Genomic DNA, 14643 nt, shown 5'->3' on the forward strand with positions numbered 1-14643 from the left:
TTACATGGTATCAGAGTAGTTGTGAATTGTGAGCTAGTGTTGGTGCAAATAAGTATTTACTATTTACACTTTAGTTAAATTTACTTAGGTTAATGCTTTAGCATATTAGTTGTCATGTAGACACCTAGGAGTTTGCATATTCATATGAGTTGTCATGTAGATAACATAGTCGTTTGCACTCCAATTGAGCACATGTTGTCTACTACATCTTTTTATGAGATACACCTTTGTATTCTTATACTCTCATTGTTACACATACATTTATGCACAATGGAGGATAATCTACTCTTGGAGGACATGTGTTTAGTTGTGATGATTATCTCTTTGCTGACTCCTAGTCATTCTAGTTGCCTTTATATATAGGCACTTTTAGTGTGTATTCATGTGATATCCATTATCAATTTGATCACTATTGAGATTCTTATTTGATGACTATTTATCTCTCTTGTGCTATCTACTGAGCTTCTTGATCTTGGCATTGAATTATTGCCTTAGGCAAATTCTTACATGGTATCAAAGCTGTAGGAGCTTCATTTCATAGCCATTAGAGAGCTTCATTTTACTTCACTTTGGAGGGCCATGATTCAAATCTAGATAACCACAGTTATTGGGAGTGATTTGAGTAAGATCTGACCTCACCATTGCATTTGGGTGGCCTTTTCCATAAATTTTCACTATAAATTTGTGTATGCTAGGAAAAAGTCAAATATGAGGCAATTTTTTTTTGCAAATTGGACTTGGAAGCCTAGTTTGACCATTTGGAGGATTACATTTGATCTTTTTTGCTTGCCATGGTATGGTAACCTAGATTTGCATATTGGGTAACATTTTAGTGTTTTTCAAGCTTTTTTTGGATCTGGTTAATTTTGTTTTAGCATATTACTCCTTGAGCATTTTGTGGAAAATATTTGTGTGGATATGTCTCCTATGCATTAATTTTTGAGGAAGGTTAAGCACATTAAACAATTGTGCAGTAGAAGAGCTCTCTCTCTCCATTGCCAATAGTGAGTTCGATCCATTGTTTGAGTAGTGACATTCACCTCCTCGAATTGGCCAATACATCAATGGTGTCCTAGCCATAGATTCTGGGGGACTCACTGGAGAAGGGACCTAGGTATTTCACCCTACCTAGCCCATACCAAGGGAGATCGAGACAAGGGTTTTGGCAATTTTTACAACACCCCTATGCATGTTGATTCACTCTCCATTGTTGAGACCCACCAATTTCCTTGCGAAGTTGCCCTTTGAGAGTTTTCATGCGAATGTTAGGGATGAGAGCTTCACCATTGCAGCTCTAAGAGGGGTGAAGATTGGTGATGAGAGTGGTTCATGGCAAGCGCTAAGATCTAATATATAACAACATTTGTGGGTTCTAGCTTTGGTGACATTGGATACTTTAGAGAACCTTATCTTTGACTATGGTAACATCAATTGCAATTAGATCGTCATTCTCCAATGAGCTTGAAGGCCCGATCACACTAATTGATATTAATCCAAGCCCATTGCAGACCCATCTCAACACTTCTATAGCATACAAATCATCCACAGTCTACATACACCGATTTGGCATCTACAAGTGACAAGCAATTTTCCATCAATGCATAGAGGCATTTGGCACTTGAAGCATTTCAAAGTCACATCACCCATCATGAGTGCATTACCAATCCTTTGGTGGATAAGATATTCCCTCTGCACACTAACATTATGCATGAACTGTAGCTTCCTTTCTAAGATGAACATTTACAATTGGTAGCATTTTCATTAAAAGGTTACATTTTTTGCAGTTACTAATGCCATTAAATTTGACACTCATTGGAGTGCCATAGGGCTCTTGTTTTATTTTTCCTTGATGGGACCTAGACTATCAAATTTAGGATCATGTTTTGCTGATGTTAGAAAGAATTTTAGAATTGAATCCCTCGCCATATTGATTTTTAGTTTGGTAGTCTGACTTTGCAGGGCCATAAGTCACTCATCTGAACTCCAAATCGAGCACATTTTTTTAAAATTTTGGGTAGAATCTCCTAGATATTTTAGTGGTGTAGTTGCTTTCTAGTTTTGGTTGACAGATTTTGAAGAATGGGTAGATCTTGGTGACTGTATCATTTCAATCTTGTATTTTGCAACTTTAGAGGCTCTGTTCAGGCTCATAAGAAGACATTTTCAGGTGATGTTATTTTTAAAGTGCATTTTTTTTGTCTACTTTCTAGATTTGGTATCAAAATGGAGCAACTATAAGAAGATATTGTACTTTCAGCAGTTGGTCATTTTTTACCTATTCTAGCACTTGTACTTGTTTAGATCCTTGAGAGATCTGGTGTCTTATGTATTTGAGTCTGCTATAGCTTCATCTTTTCTATTTCAACCATCAAAATCATTAGTTCACTTTTTTCCATTTTGACAAGTGGCCAATTGTGAATACACTACATATAAAGTGCCACAAGCATCATTTTTATGGTTGGGGTTATTTGATTGAGTGAAAAAGGGGGGGTGTGTCTTGTGTTCTTCTATCTCCTTGATATTGTGCTCTTTCTTTTGCATTATGGGTTCTTTTACTAAGTTAACACCACATAATTATACTATTTGGAAAGAAAAGATAAGGAACCATTAGTTGAAAAAGGTTTACTATGTTATGTATCTAGTGCTACAAAGAAACCTAATGATGATGTTGATGAGTCTCGTAAAGAAGACTAGGAATCAAAACAAGAAATTGTCTTAGGAACCTTGCTAAATAATATCTTAGATCCTATCAAATATCACATTAGGAACATTATCAATCCAATAGAATTTTAGAATAAACTGGAAGCATTGTATGGGACAATAGATGAAGATATGGCCTACACCATTGAGGACAATCTTCTCAAATTGGATCCTTGGAATTTTGACACCATAAAAGATTATCTTAATCAAGTAGACATGTATAGGGCATAACTTAAGGATTATGGTGAACCTATCAAGGATGGAAAGTTGATCAAACATGTGATGACTCATCTTCCTCCTAAATATGCAACTTTTGTTTCAAATTATAATACTCACAAGTTAACAATGGGGAGTGCCTTCACTAAGCATTCATTTGAGTCATTTTCAAGAATGTTGGTCTTAGAACATGAAAAATTAGCACCAACCTCCTTTCAATCTACCAAATCACTCACTATGGATGTGGCAACAAAGTGGAGTTCCTTCCTGATTCAATTGTGGTGAAAAATCTAAAGGATGATTCTATGGTGGGAATTGGAAAGGCTAATCATGATCCAAGACTTTATTCTTTTTCTCATTTTGTGCCTAAGTCCACTTTCCTTGCCTTGTTGACCCACTCAAATTCACAAAGTAAACTATGGCATGAGAGGTTTGGACATCTCAATTACTGCTACCTTCAAAAACTTAGCAACAAGGATATAGTCATAGGTCTGCCTCAAGTCAAGTATTCAAAGGGTTTATGCATAGGTTGTGAAATAGGCAAGCATCCTGAAGAGAAGTTTGATAAGGGGAAGTCTTGGAGAGCTATTTTTGTTCTTGAACTGGTTCATAGTGATGTAGCTAACCCATTTCCAGTGCCATCATTTGGAAATACTCACTATGTTCTCACCTTCATTGATGACTTTCCATGCTACACTTGGGCCTTCTTTCTTGCTCATAAGAGTGAAGTGTTTGATAAGTTGATCACCTTGAAATCTCAAGCTGAGAAGCAATTAGGGAAAGCCATCAAAAATTTTCAAATAGATAATGGAAGGGAGTATGTAAACTCAAGGCTTATAGACTTTTGTGATCGTGAGGGTATTGATCTTCAACATTCAGTTGCATACACTCCACAAAAAAAGGGTGTTTCTGTAAGGAAGAATAGAACCCTTAAGGAAATGACCACCTTTATACTACAACATAAGTCTCAAGATCAAGTTTTTGTGTAGAATCTATGTGTTGTGCAAATTACATCCATAATAGAAGTCCCCATAAGGCCTTGGATGGAATTACACCTTTTGAGGCTTGGCATGGAAGAAAACCAAATGTAAAACACTTTAAAGTGTTTGGTTGTTCAACATGGGCAAGGAAACCTCGAAAACAAAGAAAGGCATTAGAGCCTCAAAGTAAACTTTGTATATTTGTTAGATATCCTAACTATTTTTAGGTATACAAACTCATGGATCTAGAGACATGAAATTTTCTTTCAGAGAAGTGTTCACTTTGAAGAAACTTTTCCAAGTTTGGCTCTTTCAACTCCTCCTTCCTTCTTCATGGAAGGTGATAATATTGATGATAGTGACTTGGAAGATGAGGGTATGTGCAAGATCATGGTGTGCCAAAAAGTGGCGATCTGAAAAAATATGTAGTTTTGAAATGCCTCAAACCATTTCAAAATCTATTCCAACTTTTTTGCCTTCCACCCTGATACTAAATGAAAATAATTAATATGTTTATATGGTCTACTATATCTTTTGATACCAACCCTATATGGTCAACTTTAAAAAATCTTTAAAATGTGTTTTTGGCCTCTTTTAATGTGATTTTTACTTCAAACATGTAGCTGATGACTTTTTTTTTGCCAAAATTTGATGAAATGAAAAGGGTTTCTTAATAATGTTCTTATCTTTCCATAAATGTAAGGTTTGTCAAATTATGAGCTTAGTAAGTAATTATTACTTATTTTCTAATGGAGTTACATATAAAGTGTTGACTGACACACTACTTGAAAAACAACTATAACTTTCAAATGGTAAGACGATCTCTAAATCCAAAAGATGCATCACATTCTATGTTTCTTCCACTATAAGGAAAAAAAATGAAACATAAAAATTTTGTAGAGTTTTGAATTAGTTAAGTTGGCCGAACACGAGTGTCTTTTAATTCCAAAAATACTAAAGTCAAAAATTAATTAATTATTATTTATTTAGAATAAAAATACCCAAAAATATGTGTCACATCTAGGCATGAGTCAACTACTTATATCTAGAATATTATTAAGAAATATTATCATCTAATTTTGATTAAGGTGGTTAGACATACGTCTACTTCTTATTTTTGTTCTGAAATTTTTGTAATATTGCACTAAAATTCAAAATTTTGACCAATCAATTTTTAACTTTTTGAGATAAGTCCTAGTAGTTTAGAAACTAGATTCAATTTCCTAGAGATTCATTTCTCTCAAATTTTTGATGTAAAGCTATTAACAAGTAGAAAATTGCATGTCAAGTTGACATAACCCTAGTTTTTTTTCTTATATTATAGCCACTTAAGAGCATAGTTTGGTTGACCATGATCTTGCACATACCCATGATATTTCTTCAACTTTAACTCATAGGACACCAACTTTGTAGGGTCCACAAATAGTTGACGATATTCCTTCTTCTTCTTCCACTAGACCTAGTTGGGGACAACAAACAATTGATTCAACAGGTTCATTGGTGGGGAATCTTTTAGATATTGGGAGGACAAGGGAACAACACAAATCATTTCCACATGAATATATTTCCATTGCTTTTGATCCATAGTCATTTAAGGAAGCATAAAGGGTCTTGAATGGGACAAGGCCATGGAGGAAGAATATAACTCTTTAATGAAAAACAACACTTGGAACTTAGTTCCTCTTTCTAAGGGAATAAAGTTGGTTTGGTGTAACTAGATTTATTGGACCAAGTTTGTAGTGTATGGAAGTGTGGATAAGTATAAGGCTAGAATGGTTGCCAAAGGTTTCTCTCAAGTTTCTAGTATTGGCTATACTAAGACCTTCGCATCAGTAGCTAAGATGAACTCCATTCATTTGACACTAGCTATTGTTTCCATTCATGGTTGAGTTGTCCATCAGATGGATGTGAAGAGTGCTTTCCTCAATGGGGATCTTCATGAAGAGATCTATATGGAGCGACCTCAGGGATTCATGCAAAATTCTACTATAGTTTGCAAGTTGAGGAAGTCTATCTATGGTCTTAAGCAGGCTCCCAGGGCTTGCTATGCCAAGATGAACTCCTTCCTACTCTCAGTAGGATTCACCAAGTGCCATTCAGATTCAAATGTCTACATTCTTTAGAGGGATGACTCACACTTGATACTCGTGTTTATGTAGATGACTTGATCATTACAGGAAGTACTTCATCCATCATTGCCAGTGTCAAGACTTCTTTACAGGACAAATTGAGATCACACAATCAGTTGGGATCACACTTTCTCAACACAAGTATGCTCTTGATTTACTTTCTCACTTTTGCATTAGTGATTGTAAGCCTACACCTACTCCCCTTCATTTAGGTGTTGAGTTAGAGGCCAAGTGTTCCACTCTACTTGTTGATGCTACATTGTATGGATAGTCAATTGGGAGTCTCATTTACTTGACACATACATGCCCTAACATAGCTTTTGCAATTGACATGGTTTCTTGCTTCATGCAAGAGCCACATGAGCCTCATTGGAAAGCCATCAAATGCATTTTGCACTACATACAAGGTACACATACATATGGGATACATTACATAGTAGGTACAGGACTTTAGTTGGTTGGATACACTGACTCAGATTATGTAGGAGATCCTAATTCCCACAAGTCTACTTCAAGTTACATGTTTCATCTTGGTTTTGGCCCCATTTGTTGGCAGAGTAAGAAGAACGATACTATTTCTCTTTCTTCAACTGAGGCTAAGTATCGAGGGGTTGTTACTGCATCTACAGAGGCTATATGTCTATGACATATCCTGAAGGAGTTTGGGTTCAACTTTCTATAGTCTACAATCATTCATTGTGATAATCATTGAGATCTCAAAAGATCTAGTTCAACATCAATAGACCAAACACATTGAGGTTCATATGCACTACATCAGAGAGCTTATACATGAGTAGGTCATTTAGTTGAGGTATTGCCCTACAACAAAGAAGGTTGTAGACATCTTCACCAAACCCTTCATTGAGGTTAAGTATATCCATTTGCAAGATCTCTTGGGGGTGCATGATATTTCAGTAAGGGGAGTCACTTGACTTCTATCTCATTTCTTATGGGATGGATCTTTTCCTTACACGAGGTCTTCCTCTCTCTCATTTTCTTTTATTATACTTATCTCTCTTTTTGGAGGGGGGCTTTTCCCATGTGGTTTTCCCTCTTTCTTCACTTTATGAGAGATTGCATTGCATTTTTTTTTTGCACTTTCAGCTTGTACATGGGTACCTAACATGGCTTAGTAGCTGGGACTCATCATGAATTTTCATCTAGCTTTTGTGAGCTTAAGTGCATTCCCCTAAGTTGAACTTAAGAGGGGGTGTTAGTGTAAATAAGTATTTACTATTTACACTTTACTAAAGTTTACTTAGGTTAATGCTTTAGCATATTAATTTTCATGTAGACACCTAGGAGTTTACATATTCATATGAGTTGTCATGTAGACACCTAGGAGTTTACATATTCATATGAGTTGTCATGTTTATATAGGAGTTTACATATTCATATGAGTTTGCACTCTGATTGAGCACATGTTGTCTACTACATCTCTTGATGAGATACACGTTTGTATTCTTATCCACTCATTGATGCACATACATTCATGCACACTGGAGGATAATCTACTCTTGGTGGACATGTGCTTAGTTGTGATGATTATCTCTTTGATGACTCTTAGTCATTCTAGTTGCCTTTATATACAAGCACTTCTAGTGTGTATTCATGTGATATCCATTATCAATTTGATCATTATTGAGATTCTCATTTGATCACTATTTGTCTCTCTTGTGCTAACTACCGAGATTTTTGATATTGGCATTGAATAATTGCCTTAGGAAAATTCTTATAGTTAGGATTTTTAGAAATCTTATAGAGAATATTTTTGAAGCTCATGAGTATGCTCTTCTATTGCATCTTTGGATGATCTAGAGAATTATAAAATTGTGGAGAAAACTCTAGTTTTTTAAGCTCCTTTTTTGGTGGGGGGGCGAGGGACAGAGGGGCATGAGCGACGGGTTTCTTATATTTTGACTTGCTAGTTGCAGGTTATCTTATTTTGACTTGCTAGTTGTAGGTTCTCTTGGAGCTCTTCAAAGACTCCCTAAGCTCTGATATAACAATTGGTGTATGTTTTATTTATTCTAATCAATTTTGTAGAGTGCAACATTCCTTTCCATGTCTTGGATGGCTGATTTAGTCTAAGTACACCTCTTTCTGGTTGTCAGGGTCATTATGTAGCACCAAAAAACACTTTTTTGTACTATGGCACATTCTTCATAAGTGATAATTAAAAATGTTTTCTGGGTGTTCTAAACCATTGAAAAAGACCATCAGGGTTCTTCTCAAAATTGTTTTTTTGTGGATAGATTGTTAGAAAATTAATCCTCAATGCTACAGAAGAACCCCTCTCCATTGAAATTTTTTAATTGTTGTGACCCAACTTCTAAAGCCCATAACTTGGACATACGAACTCTATTTCTCTAGCAATTTTAAAAAAAAATTGGGCCAATTTTTAAGAATTTTATAGGGTGGGAGCATTTTTGGATTTTAGTTCCATGATTTTAAAAAAAATTACAGATTCTCACTTGGGGCTCTCTATGGTTCTCATTTTTAGAATTTCAAAGCCTCATAATTTTCTCATATCATCTAAAATTGAGTTGATTCATTTTTTGAAAGTTCATTTTTTTTTGAGTAGATGATAGTGGTGTTCTTAATTTTACTTTATTAATAAAAATTCTACTTGCAACATCCACCCAATGGATGAGAATTTTGTAAAGTATTGAAATCAAAACCACAAAGTACAATTGTTGGTGGATATTGTAACCACACTATTTATAAAGTGCCAAAACTTTTTTTTTTCTTTGCAGGGCTTTCTTAAACAAGTAATTCAGGTGGGGTCTCTTGGTAGGGTTGTGCTTGTGCATCTCCTTCTACTCATTCTCTCTTCCTTTTACAATGGGTAATGTTAACATTCCACTACTAACTCCACACAACTATAATACATGGAAGGAAAATGCATGGAACTTCTTAATGCAAAAATTGTTAACCAAATGATAACTGAACCCTTAGATGCTAAGAATAAAATATTATTTATGGGTGAAAGCACAGATTCGTGTCACCGTTTATGATACAAAAACCTGTTTTGGTCAAATCTCATTTCTCTATGAAAACTCATTTTTTTTCAAAAACTAAAAATACCCTTTTATAGATCTCAGATTCAATATCATCATTATATAAATTTTTGAGTGTTTTGATTAGTTATAATATGTTATAATCTCAAAATATTATAAGTCAATATTTCAACATTTTAGAAGATGCTCTCTCAAAAAATGAAAAAAATAGTAAATCATACCAAAAAAATAAAAAAATAATATTTATCACTAGAGGAGAGAATCCTCTTCATGAATATGTAATTTTTTTTTCAAGAAGGTATAGATTTGATAGAGAAGTTTTGACGGGAGGAAAAAACTGTTGGATTCTGACAAGGTCAAACTTGAGTACTTATAACAAAGAAAATATACATCAAACATAATTATTTCTTTTTTTGTTCACTAGCTATACATGTCATCTATAAAATATTTTCAAATCAGAACAAAAAAAGATGATTTGCACATACTTGTTTAAAGGGAACTACATCCTATATTTTTTATAGTTAAAAAAGGGACTTCAAAATAAAATAAAATGAATAAATTCTTAGTCAAAAAAATTATTAAAAGTATAGGCATAAAATTCATACAATTCTACACATTTCATCAGTTTACATCATCTCCATATTTTAAACACAAATACCATTTTTTTTGTCATTAATGTTGAACTGTCACATTTTAATATCATGTTTCTTTATAAAAGGTGACACAGGTTTGTGTTTTTACCCTTATGCTTGAAAAAAAAAAATTCTCTAGGATGTCTTAGGAGTTTAGTTTCTCTTGATATAATGTTTGATGGAAAAGATAATTCACATGATGCATGCGACAAATTAAAACCACTCTATGGGACAACTGATGAGGTTTGAGGATATCAAATTGATAATCAACTAATGGCACTAGATCTTAAGTCTTTTGACAATATCCAAGCTTTTGTAACAAAAATAAATGATTTGAGAGCATAATGTAAAGCATGCATCATAGAGAAAATGAACATTCAACTTGTCTTGAGCACTCTTAACAAACTTGGCCTTGAATATGTTTCTTTTTTTTCCAATTTTCATACTCGTAGATTGACTATGGGGTCTACATTTATAATGTCTTCTTTCTCTTCATTCTGTGAATTATTAATGCAAGAGCAAGACAAGCTTATATCCATGTTGCTCTTAAAACTAACTCAGTCTCAAGAATTTTTGGCTAATCCAACAAAGGAACATAGAGAGTTAGGTAGACCTAACAAGAAGCATAAGAAGTTCACAAAGAAGTCACCAAAAGATCAGACATGGTCTATGTCTACCCCAATCATAGACCCAAATTCCTCTTCCTCAAAGGGGAATTATCAGAAGAATGAAAGACCAACTTGTTGCTATTGTAAGAAAGTTGGTCATGAGGAATACTCTTCTCATAAGAAGTAGATTGATGAGTTGAAGCATCTTCTAAAAAATAACAGCATAAATCTACCTTCTTCTCTAGCATTCTCTACTTCTTCAAAATTAGGCAAAGGGAAAGCAACTACACTCATTGCTACTGCATATTCTTCTAAGAAGTGGATTCTTGACTTTGGTGCCTCAAATCACATGGGTTCTATCAAAGAACAATTTTCTTTATTGGAGCCTTGTTCAGTTCCCCATATTCTCATTGGGGATGGCTCTCCTATTGAATTCATTAGAAAAGGTTATATTGATGTTGGAAATGGTACATTTGAAGATGTTCTTTTTGTACCTAATCTATTAGCTAAACTTCTTTCTATCAATCAAATTTCTCAAAATAGTATAAAAGTTCAGTTCACTTTTGATTTAGTTACCATAAAGAGTCTTGAAGATAATATAGTTCTTGTAGTTGGTAAGGTTGACCATAAGTCTTGACTATGTGCTTTCTCTCATTTTGCATCTAATTCACCTTCAATGGCTCTTCTCACTCATTCTAATAATGTCAGCAAGATATGGAATGAGTGATCTAACCATCTCAACTTCCACTTTCTCTAGTAGCTTAACAATCAAGAAATGGTAACAAGTCTTCCTAAGATTGGTTTCTTAGATGAATTTGTCTTGGTTGTGCCTTAGGAAAACATCCTAAGGGAAAATTTGACAAAGGCCTAGCTTGGAGGACTTCAAATGTTCTTGAGCTAATTCATAGTGATGTGATGGGCCCATTTCCATTCTTTTCCTTTAGTAAGTCTCACTATCTAGTCACATTCATTGATGACTATTCCAGATACACTTGGGTCTACTTTCTTAAGTAGAAGGGATAAGTCTTTGATAGGTTTCAAGAGTTTACAGTTCATGTTGAGAAACAATCTAGGAAGGTTATTAAGATTGTAAGTGCTAACAATGGTAGAGAATATTTGAACCATCAATTTGAATAATTTTGTACTCTTGAAGGGATAGATATTCAACATACGGTTGCCTACACCCCTCAAAAAAAATTGGTGGCTGAGAGGAAAAATAGATCCCTAAAAGATATGGTTAGTTGCATGATCCATGCAAGCTCCCTTGCACTTGAATATTGGGTAGAATCTCTTAACTATGCTATTGACATCCAAAATAGAGTTCCACATAAGGAATTAAAGGGAATGACTCCTTTTGAAGCATGGTGTGGTAGGAAACCTATTGTGTGGCACTTTAGAGTTTTTGGCTCTCTTGCATGGGCTCACATTCCTTCTAAGCGCAAGGCCTTAGAAACTCAAAGTAGGCTTTACATATTTATCTATTATCCTAATGGTGTCAAAGGGTTTCGAATCTTGGATCCTAAAATGCACAAGCTCTTTATTGAGGGAATTGTACAATTTGAGGAAATATCTCCTAGTTCATCATCTCTTCTTCCTTCATCTACCATAGATTCTAATAGTGACTTTGATGATTCTCCTTTAGCTATCCTTCCTTATGAAGTTAATCATGAAGCCTCCTCAACTTCACAAAGTTTAGAATCTAAGGATGAGGATTTTCCTTCTGCACACCTACCTCATTAGGCTCGTCAAATGTTTGAGTTTGTGGGTACTCTTATTGGGAATCTTTTGAATACTCAGAGAACTCGATCAAAACATGAGGACATTCCACATTCCTATATTTCCATGGCTTTAGATCCAAAATAATTTCATGAAGCATCAGGGATTGTTGAGTGGGATTCAACAATGGAAAATGAGTACAACTCATTGATGGGGAACAAAACTTGGGATATTGTTCCACTTCCTAAAGGGAGAAAAATGGTTCTACGTAAGTGGATTTATCAGATCAATTTTTTTATGAATGGATATGTTGACAAGTTTAAAGCACAACTTGTGGTTAAAGGATTCTTTCAAGTACCTGGTATTGACTATTCTAAAACCTTTTCCCCCATTGCCAAAATGAACTCCATTTTCTTAATTCTTTCTCTTGATGTAACTGATAGTTGGGTTGTACATCAGAAGGATGTAAAGAGTGCATTTCTTTATAGGTATCTTCTAGGATATTTAGATGGAGAAACCATAATGGTTTATTCAAGACTCTTCATTGGTTTTTCCAATTCAAGAAGTCTCTTTATGGCCTCAAACAAGCCCCATGTTCTCGCTATACCAAGATGGACACCTTTATTTCCTAGTTGGGTTTTATCAATGCCCCTCAAATCTAAATGTCTACATATTGAAATAGAAGGATGCTCTTCTTTTATTCGTGATTTATGTTGATAACTTGATTGTCACTAGGCACACATCCTCTATCATAATTTTTTTTCAGAATTCATTTCATGATCAATTTTCCATGACTGACTTGGGCCTCTTACAATATTTTCTTGTGATTGAGATCACACGGACCTCTTGTAGGATCTCTCTTGCACAACCCAAGTATGCTTTTGATATTTTAGCTTGATTTTGCATGGCTAATTGTAATCCTGCACCAAATCCCATTATGTCCCACATCAAGCTTGAGGAAAATTATTCAATGCCACTTGTTGATCCCACTTAGTATCATCAACTTGTTGGTAGCCTCATCTATCTCACTCATACTCATCTTGACATTTCATTTGATGTTGGCATTGTTTCCCACTTCATGAAAAAACCACATTATCTTCATTGGAAGGCTTCCAAATGTCTCTTACATTACATACAAGGAACTCACATATATGGGATTCACTATGCAACAAGGATAGGTTCTGACTTGGTTGGTTACATAGATTTTGATTGGGCCAATGATCTTGATGATTGTAAGTCTAGATATAGCTATAGATTTTACTTTGGTTCTAGTTCTATTTGTTGGCAAAGAAAGAAGCAACATGTTATTGCTCTTTCCTTGACTAAGGCTGAGTATTAAGGGGCTATCAATGCCACCACTAAGGTTCCCTAGCTTTAGCATATTCTTAGTGAACTTGACATCCCTTTGCAGAAGCCATCAATCATTTATTGTGATAACCAAAGTGCCATACAAATCTTGATGACCCTGATTCATAATTAACAGGCACAACACATCAAGATCCACATACATTTTCTCAAGGACCTAATTCAAGGGTAGATCATTGATTTGTAATATTTTTCTATAGCTCACTAGGTTACAAATATCTTCACCAAACCCTTCATTATGTTCATCTTCGGTCTCTCTTGGGGGTTTGTGAAATGTCTTCTAGGGGGGTCCATTAGCTCCTTCTACTTTCTCCTCTAGCGGGGGAGTTTTTTCCAGTATGTTTTCTCTTTCGATTTCTATTTGAGGGTATTTCTTATAAATTTTTTCCCAAGTTGCACTTAAGGGGGGGTGTTAGTGTGAATAGGGTTATTTTTCTATCGAGCTCCTTATTATCTCTTTTCACACTAGTTTAAGCTTGCTTAGGGTCTTTTTCTAAATCTTACACTTATGTATGAACCTTCATCATCCTTTGTAATATTTGAATGCATAAGGATGTAATGTACCTATAGTACATTTAAGGTTAGAAGAGATGATTGTAGCTTTCCTATTAATGCATCTTCTACAAGAGCATGATCATACATTCTTTGTGAGATGTGTGTCCCTTAGTATGCTAGATATGTAAAGATGAATTTTTTAGTTAGCTTACATGCTAAATTATTGATAGAATAACTCTAGCAAAAAGTTTTAGTATCACAACCTTGACAATTAGCATTTAGTAAAATAAAAGAATCTTTCAAAATTTCAGCATTTTGCATTACATTAGTAGCCCTTTCTATATTAACTTCACTCCATCATAAAATGTTTATATTTGAATTTGTACATCAGGAGGGAATTTGGGAAGGTAATGTTCTCTATTAAGGCCCTAAATATTTTAGTGGCATTAAGGAATTGGCAGTTCAAGGATTAAAGTTTCCTAGATTGATCAAAACGGTACAAGAAGAACATAGATACATCACTGCCATAAACTGTCTAATATGCATATGGAAAGGAATGCCTTGAATTTATGAAGGAAACATGATTTAATCAATTTTGAAGAAAATCATAGAGAGCATAGCCTATTTTTTAAAACAAGATGTGACTGATTATAGTCTCAACCACTTTGGTAGGTTTTCCTGAATATAATATCAATCTCATCATGTTGGGGAGGACCCTACTTTCTGAAAGATAGTTTTTCTCTATATAAAATAGGTCCCTAGTATCTCAATAGTAATAGGTT

Source organism: Cupressus sempervirens, chromosome 5, assembly GCF_028749045.1.
Source record: "Cupressus sempervirens isolate cs-2001-9-10 chromosome 5, ASM2874904v1, whole genome shotgun sequence".
NCBI lineage: Eukaryota > Viridiplantae > Streptophyta > Pinopsida > Cupressales > Cupressaceae > Cupressus > Cupressus sempervirens.